The sequence below is a fragment of the Neophocaena asiaeorientalis genome, unplaced genomic scaffold (assembly GCF_003031525.2).
Source record: "Neophocaena asiaeorientalis asiaeorientalis breed wild unplaced genomic scaffold, Neophocaena_asiaeorientalis_V1.1 scaffold520, whole genome shotgun sequence".
Lineage (NCBI taxonomy): Eukaryota > Metazoa > Chordata > Mammalia > Artiodactyla > Phocoenidae > Neophocaena > Neophocaena asiaeorientalis.
In genome coordinates, this window is record NW_020173732.1 from 223,615 (window position 1) to 232,706 (window position 9,092).

General features: G+C 32.9%; 1 pseudogene; it reads right to left on the bottom strand.

Moving 5' to 3' along the window:
• Window positions 1–1,438: 1,438 nt before the first annotated feature.
• On the bottom strand, window positions 1,439–2,016 carry LOC112403619 (splicing factor U2AF 35 kDa subunit-like; annotated as a pseudogene).
• Window positions 2,017–9,092: the final 7,076 nt, after the last annotated feature.

Here is a 9,092-nt window from a genome sequence, read left to right on the forward strand (position 1 = left end):
AAAAGATGTAATGGCCTGAAAATAGCCCTTTCTTTTATTTTGTTAATAGTTTCTTACCCCACCCTCCATCTGTCTATAAAAATTTCCCATTTTGTACTCAGAACTCTCTTCTAGTTGCTAGATGGGATGATGCCCAACCCATGAATCACTGGATAAAGCCAATTAGATCTTCAAATTTACTTAATTGCATTTTTGGGGTTTTTTAAATACTAGTAAATAATAAAATATCAGGAATTGTTCTAAGTGCTTTACATAAAATAAGGCACTAAATTCTGAAGTAGGTATAATTTCTACCATCATTCCCATTTTACAGATAAGGAAACTGAGCCGCAGAATGTTTCAGTGACTGCCCACGGTCATACAGCTGGTAAATAGTAGAGCCAGGACTTGAGCTTGAAAATCTAGCACTAGGGTCCTTGTTCTTAACTACTTTGCTTTGCTGCATGGTTTCCCTTACTATTTTCTATTGATTTTACCTCTATTCTCCTCACATCAACACTTATAATCATATTTTTTTTTACTTTTTCTTATTACTCCCCACCCTTCTTCCCACATCAGATCAGTTGCTAAATTAACAAGTCTTGGATTTCTACCACTTCAGGTTTGTTTTTATTTTTTGTGAGAGAGTGGACTCAATTTGTTTTCCTAACTCCAGCCTCTCTCCATTCTAATTCAGCAGTGGGGAGATTAATTTTACTACAGCACAGCTCTAATGGAGCTCCTAACAAATTTCTTCCTACTTACAGAAAAAGAGAAACAAAAACAAAACAGACTCTTCAAACTGAAATTCATGGTTCTCCACAATATATGGCTCCAACCCACTTCTCTAAGCTTATTTATTATGTTTCTAATACATGAGATCCATTGCTTAGCCATGTTGAACTGCTTGTTTCTATCTTTGGTAACCTCATCTAATTCTATCCCTAATTTCATAGTTATTCATTTTGTAGTCTTTATGCACAACAAATATAACCTGTCTGTTAGTCCCTGCCTTTCCTAATTACAACTCAGCTGCTAGTACTATTGATCTCCAATATATAGGCTCAATCCTGCCCATTTTAGGGGCCAGAACCAAACAATCTTATTGATATATGAAGAATGCTATTTTGTGGTAAAAATATTAAGAGACAATAAATAACTAGGAAAATAAATATAAATGGCCATTAGCAAACAAAATATTCAACATTGTTTGTAATAAAAAATCAATATTAAAACAATAACCAATGTTCTATGAGATGGTCAGCTTCATAAACTTGTGATGAGTATTATTTATTTTTTTACTATATCACTACTGATTTTATTCAGAAACCCATCCTTGTTGGTTTTGTTGCTTTTGTTTAAAAAAATTCCCATTATGAACTAGTTTGGTCAATCAACTACACTTTCTAGAAGACATAGGGTAAAAATGGCATGGCTTAGAATTTTCATGATCTCTCCGCTACCTTCCGTCCACACTCTGGTCCCCAGACCCTGACCTCCATCTGTGCTTCTTGCAATGGTGTCCATATAACTCTCACCACAATTCTCTAGAAATGGGCTTCAAACGCATGAAGTTGCAGAAGCCTTCTCCTGTACACACTCCCTTTTCATACTGGTGGCATCAGGCTTCTCTGACGTCTGTCCCAGAGGAGAGCCTCAAGTCAATCAAATCCTTTTCTGCATCTTCTTCAGGATGAAACTTGACATACATGTTTACACCTAGGTGATCTCCAAGGTTATCACAGACATTCTTCTCTTCAACTTAACCCTATTTTTCTATTTCTGTAAAAACCTCCTCAAAAATTTCATCATAATGTACTTGCATTTTGACATCACTCATAGCACAGCACAAACTGTCAGCAGGCAATGAAGAGTTTTGAAGGTTATGGTACATGTTCAAGCAGGCAATGGTCTGGTTGGTTTATTGTGCGACTGAGAGGATCTGTCTCCATGAGGACATACTCCAATTATGAAACAAAATGAATAGTTGACTTTGTCTTTTTTGGTGCCAAAGATGGAGATCAAGTAGTGTGCCATTTCCCACCTGCCGCTGCCAATACTACTGCCTGCAAAGCTGACCTTCTATGAAGGGAATTTAAATAGGCACAACCTTTGGGGAAAGCAATTTAAAAAAACAGCCTATAACAGAAAACAAATAGAAAAAAACTTAAACATTCATGATAATAATAATCACTAAGTTAAATATAGTATATCCACTCTATTGAATTATTCATATTTATATGTACTGAGATAGAAAGTTCTTTAAGATATATTTAATTGAAAAGTAATGGTTGCAGAATGATAAGCACCATATTTGTAACAATACATACAGATAAAATATCCAGAAAATACACAAAAATGTATATAAATTTATGTGTGAATTATAATGTGGTAATTGTAAGGTCCAATATTAGTGTACTGTTGAATAAATTTTGGTACATCCATATGGTATTTGAAAATCATATGTAAATATTTATAATATAATGTTATATAGGTAAAGTAAGTTATAGTTTATATCTCTGGTGTCAAACACAGGGCCTGACACTGACAAGTGAATGTTCAATGAATACATGTGTGTATATTACAATATTAATTGGAAAAAGAAAAGATAGCATACATGCTCAGAGTTTAGAAGGAAGTTGACTAAAAATTCAGCAGTGATTATTGATGGGTAATGGGCATAAGAATATTTTATATATCACCCATGCAAATATTTCTTCCACAAATTTTTTTTATTGTGGTAGAAAGAATAACAGTCCTCCAAATTATGTCTATGTCCTAATTCCTGGAACCTGTGAATATGCTAGCCACCTGGTAAAAGGGACTATACAGATGTGATTAAAGACATTGATTATCCCAGAGATTATCACAGATTATCCAGGTGGGCCCCACCTAATCAAAAGAATCTTTAAAAAGGAAAGAATGTTCCCCAGCTGTGGTCAAAGAGAAGTGTGTGTCAATGTAAGTGTCAGAGAGATTTGACATTAATGGTTTTAAAGATGAAAGAAGGGGGGTGCAAGCCAAGGAATGCAGGTTACCTTTAGAAACTGGAAGTTAATTTTCTTGTAGAGCCTCCGGGAAGGAATGCAGCCTTGCTGACACCTTGATTTTAGTTCAGTGAGAGCCATGTTAGATTTATGACCCACAGAACTATAAGATAATAAATTTGTGTTGTTTTAAGCCAGTATGTTTGTGGTAATTTGTTATGGCTGCAATAGAAAACAAATACATTTGTTGAATACAAATTAAAAGTATAGATACGCACACACACACACACACACACACAAACAACAAAAAAATATCATTGTTAATCCCACACCAGATATATCTACTACATTATGATATATAGATAGATACATAGATACATAGAACATTTTTCTTTACAAATATAACACATCTCAATAAAAGGCAACTTCATTCTTCCACTTGCTCAGGTCAAAATCCTTGGCATCAGTATTGATTTTTTTTCTTATATACCACGTTCAATAAATCAGCTCTATATTTGTAATAATCTGACCATTCTCACCATCTCCAAATACTACTTGGATTTCCATAACCTCTAAATCTTCTCCCTGCATCCATACTTGCCCTGCTAGTCTATTCACCATAGAGCAGCCAGAATTATCCTTTACAAATATATATCACTCACCTTCTAAAGATATCCTCTCTTTCAGAATAAATCTAAATTCCTTGCAGTTGCTTATGAGTCCCTAGAAAGATATGGCCCTCAGCTGCTTCTATGATCTCATTTCCTATCACTATTTGCTCTCAGTCACTCCATGGAAGCCATTAATACCCTCCATGTTTTTTCCCCCCAAATACCAACCATGTTCATAAAACAGGACTTTTCCATTCTGATTCTTTTGCCTAGAGTGTTCTTCCTAAATATGTCTATATGGCTCAATTTCATTTCTCTTAAATTCCTGCTCAAACATCATCTAACCCAGTGGATTTCCATGACCTCCATAACACTATCTTCCCCATATTCTCTATCCCCTTTACCCTGCTTTATTTTTCCTCATAAAACTCATTACTTCCTGAAATAAATTATACACATTTCAGATATTGTATATGAAATTGTATAGCTATATGCATTTTATTTTGTATGTATTTTATAAGCATTTGTATGTGTTTTCTTCTTTTCCCAGGGTATGGAACACTATAAATAACATAAATGTTTTTCTCTTACAGTTTTGGAAGTACATGTATATGAAATGATCTCTTCCTAGTTACTTTTGTTAGTGTATGTCTTTGAGTTTGAAGCTGTTATGTATATTGCCACTGTGAACACTCTTATTGGTGTGCCTCAGTGTAGGGTTTTGGGGTTTTTTGGGGCATTTATCCTTCTTGGTGGTCTCTGAGCTTCCTGTATCTGTAGGCTGGTGTCTGACATTAATTTGGAGGAAGTTCTTAGTCATTATTTTTCAAATATTTCTTCTGTTTCTTTCTCTCTTTTTTCTCCTTCTGATATTCCTGTTATGTGTATGCTACACCTTTTGTAGTTGTATCACAGTCCTTGGATATTCTCTTCTGTTTGTTTATCTTTGTTCTCTTTGCTTTTCAGTTTTGGAGGTTTCTTTTGAGATATCCTCAAACTCAGAGATTCTTTCCTTAGCTGTGTCCAGTCTACTAATAAGCCCAGCAGAAATAATTCTTCATTTCTGTGTTTTGAATCATTAGCATTTCTTTTTGGTTGTTTCTTAGGATTTTCATCTTTCTGTTTACATTGCCCATCTATTTTTGCATGTTATCTACTTTATCCATTAGAGCCCTTACCATGATAATTACTGTTGTTTTAAATTCCTGATCTGACAGTTCCAACATCCCTTCCATGTCTGGTTCTGATCTGTCTCTTCAAATTGTGTTTTTTTTGCCTTGTCTGTATTTATGTCTTATAAATTTTTCTTAATAGCTGGAAATAATGAACTGGGTAAAAGGAGTTGCTATAAATAGGACTTCAGAAATATGGTGGTGTGTGTAAGTGGGGACAACGGTCTGTAGTACTATGAATAGGTCTCAGTCTTTTAATGAGTCTATGCCTCTGGACTATGAACTTCATAGTGTTTTTCTCCCCAATTAGATGGGATAGGATGGCTAGAGTGGGCTGGAATTGCAATTCATCAGTTACTGTTCAGGTTTTACTATCCCAGCCCTGGTTCCTTTATTGGCTTCCACTCATGAGTCTCTGCTCTTGTAACTGTGACTCATATTCACTTGTCTGTCTCTCCAGTTTAGGAGGCAGTGGTTTGCCCTGTGTCCTCTCTTCTCTTCTAGATCCAAGAAGAGTTGATTTTTCAATCTGTTAAGCTTTTTACTTGTTAGCATGGAGTGTCAACTTCCAAGCTCCTTACATGTAGAACTGGAAATTGGAAGTCTCTAAAGGGTTTTAAAATTCACTCCAATTGTTTTATATTTCAATATCCTCATCTGTGAGTTTTGTTTAATTGTCTTTCAATAACATGAAAATGTGAAGAATTTATTTTTTCACAGAGAGTACATCGGTTAAACAATCTTAAGTCTATGTGTTTCCAATAAGCCCTTTTGGATATCTTCACACATGAATGAAAACTTGATAGGGTATAAAATTCATGGGTGATAACTTTCACTGAGTAAAATGCTGTAAACCTTGTTTTATGCATCAAATACCTGTTTTATTTTAAAATAATCTATTTGTATAATTTTATGAGTACTATACCGTTTTGATGGTAGTGGTTTTATGATACATTTTAATAGCTGCTGAAATGAGCCCTCACTATTTGCATTTTTATTATTTTATTGGATATACTCAGGCATTTTTTATTTTATATAATCTTTTAAATTATTTTAAACCAATTTCAAGAATTCCAGCCCCAAACACTTGTCTTCTAAATGAAACTGCATTAAATTCATAAATTAATTTTGTCAGAATTAATATTTTCATGGTATTTACTTTCCTTCTAAACACATGACACATTTCTAGTTGTTCTGATATGATTTTATGTTCTTCAATTTTATGTTTTGGTGACAGTTTTATTGGGATATAATTGACACATCATACAATTTACCCATTTAAGTGTACAATTTAATGACTTTTAGTATGTTCACAGAGCTGTGCAACCATAACCACAATCAAATTTAGAAAATTTTCATTATCCCCCAAAGAAGTATTATACACTTTAGCTATCTTCCGGCAATCCTCCCCATTTACCTTAACCTAAGGGACCCATTAGTACTCTCTGTTTCTATGGATTTGCCTACTATGAATATTCAATATAAAAGGAATCATATTATGTGTGGTCTTTTGTGACTGGCTTCTTCCCCTTAATATAATGCTTTCAAGGTTCATATGAGTTATAGCATGTATCAGTATTTCATTTATTTTTATTGCTGAATAATATGCCATTCTATGGACATATGACATTTGGTTATCCATTCATTGGTTGATAGATATTTGGGTTGTTTTCACTTTTTGGCTATTATGAATATTATGAACATTCATGTACAAGTTTTCATGTGAACATATATTTTCACCTCTCTTGGGTATATAACTAGGAGTAGAATTGCTAGGTCATATGGTAAATCTATGTTTAAGCTTTTGAAGAGCTGCCAGACTGTTTTCCAAAGTATCTGCATCATTTTACATTCTTTCCAGCAGTGTGTAAAGGTTCCAGTTTTTCCAATTCTTTGTCAACACTTATCTTTTTGATTATAGAAATTCTATTGGCTGTGAAGTGGAATCTCATTATAGTTTTGATTTGCATTATCCTAATAATTACTAATGTTGAGCATCCTTTCACATATCTATTGACCATTAATATATATTATTTTGAGGAATGTCTACTCAAATTCTCTGCCTATTTTATAATTCCATTATTTGTCTTTTTATTATTAAGTTCTAAGAGATACGATTTGCAAATATCTTTTCCCATATTCTCTCCCATTCTGTGAGTTGTATTTTCACTTTCTTCATAGAATCATTTGAAGCACAAACATAATTTTTTAGTTTAATAGATTGTAATGAAATCCAATCTATTTATATTTTTCCTGGGCTAGTTTACAGTAGGTACAGAAGAGTCTCCATTAGTAAAAGAGTGCATACCCCATTATGTGAATACTTTTAAAACCTCTGCTTGTACATATTTAATAATGTTTTATTAGCCAAAACAATTCACATGACCAAGGCAAAACTCAAAGGTACAAAGATATACTTAACTCCTTAATGGGAGGAACTGCAAAATATTGTGGCTTATTTTGGCAAAATCTATCACATCCTTAATTAAGTGACACTTCTACTATGATGTTTCATTCCACAACTAAGAACCAGGACTCTGAAATTTGTCTAAGCTCAGTTCACAATACTTTTTTGAACACTAAAAATTAGGCTTTTCAATTTGAGTCAACTATACAAGTCTATTGCCTTTGGTTCATCTATAACTTGCTTATCCTATTACCTGCCACAAAGAATCCAGAATGCTTTCAGGCTGAGCCACCCCAGATATAACACTTTCCTATCACCATGCTTTCTTAGGACACCTAACTTACTCTAGGTTGTCTTATATTTATTTATATACTTGTCTTTGCTACTAGATCATGAAAAACCTTGAGGGAAGGGATCATATATTACTTCTCTACCTCTGACAGTCTTGCCCATGACCCTGTCTCTTGTCTTTTCTCTATATTTGTAGAAACCACTAAACCAGAGCACAGATTCTCATTTTATTTTTGTTTGTTTAGCCTTGCCACACTTCCAGATAAAAGATTTAGCTACATAGATGTTCCATAAGTTATTTACCACAATTAGAGTTTCGATTGGGCTGTGGTTGTTACAGATTTCCCATACCTATGGAAACTTCCTTCAACAAACTGATCCAGTAAGAACATCTGACCACTGTATTATTGAACTTTATACACTGCTGTTCTATGTATTTATTTGCAATAATCAGCTCATTGTAGTTTATCCAGATGAAGGGCATATGGAAAAGCTTTAATGAATGGGTTTCTAATTCCATTTTTCTTAAGGGAAATTTCTTCATTATTGGTTGCTGACTATTCTCTTTCTCTCTCTCATTGTTATTATTCTTTTTTAATGAACAAATTATCCCATCTTTGGCTAGTATGAGCCCCTTCAAGTTGACTTCTGTGGGATGTTTTTTGTCATGATCCTAATAGTTTTTAATAGCTTCTTAGATTTCAGACATGACAAGGTGCTCTAAACTCAATTTGTACATTTCCTAATTCATACTGGAATTAGCTATTTCTCCAAAAATTCCTTCTTTTTGTAGAACATTGTATTTATAGACCACTCTTTTGGTGATAGGAATGCTCATTGAAATTGGGTTGGTTGTTTCTCCTATTTAATTACCTAAGGACTTTGTAGAATATTAAAAGGTTTGAAAAATGTGAACTTTATCTTGTCTCTAACTTTAATAGCAATGTTTCTAAAATGGTAGCATTAGGGATAATGCCTGTTGCATATTTATAATAGATTGCCTCAATCAGGTTAATGAAGTTCTCTTGTTTACATATTTTGGTAGGTAACTTTCTCAGGTTAGGTGAAGTCTCTATCTTTATGTTCTGAAAAAAAAATTAACATGAATGTGTATTGAAATTTAATTGAATGATTACATCTGTTATTACAATCACATAGGTTCTTCTGAAATCATTTTATATGATATATTTGATTAATATATTTTCTGACCCAAAACTTTTTTGCTTTTTGAAAATAAACTTTTCTTGGTCATGATATATATATATAATTTTTTTTAACATGATGGAAAAATTTTTTTATTGTTGTGGAATTTTTATATGTATACTCATAATTGACATTAGTCTATAATTGTCTTTCTTTTACTGATTTTTTCTCCTAAATAAATTAAGGATATATTTTCTAACCTATGAAAAATTTTAAATTATATAGGAATTATCTTTTTTCTTTGTATTTTTGGTAAAAATAATCTGGAACTTTTATGTGTGTTCTTTCAATTATTGATTAAGTTCCATTGATTTTCTCTTTTGGTCTGTTTTACTAATTTTTTTTGAGGTATTTATCTCATCTAGTTTCAAATGTTGGATAAATGTGTTCATAGTATTCTCCAATGAATTTTTTTTTTTTTTTTTTTTTTTTTTTTTTTGGG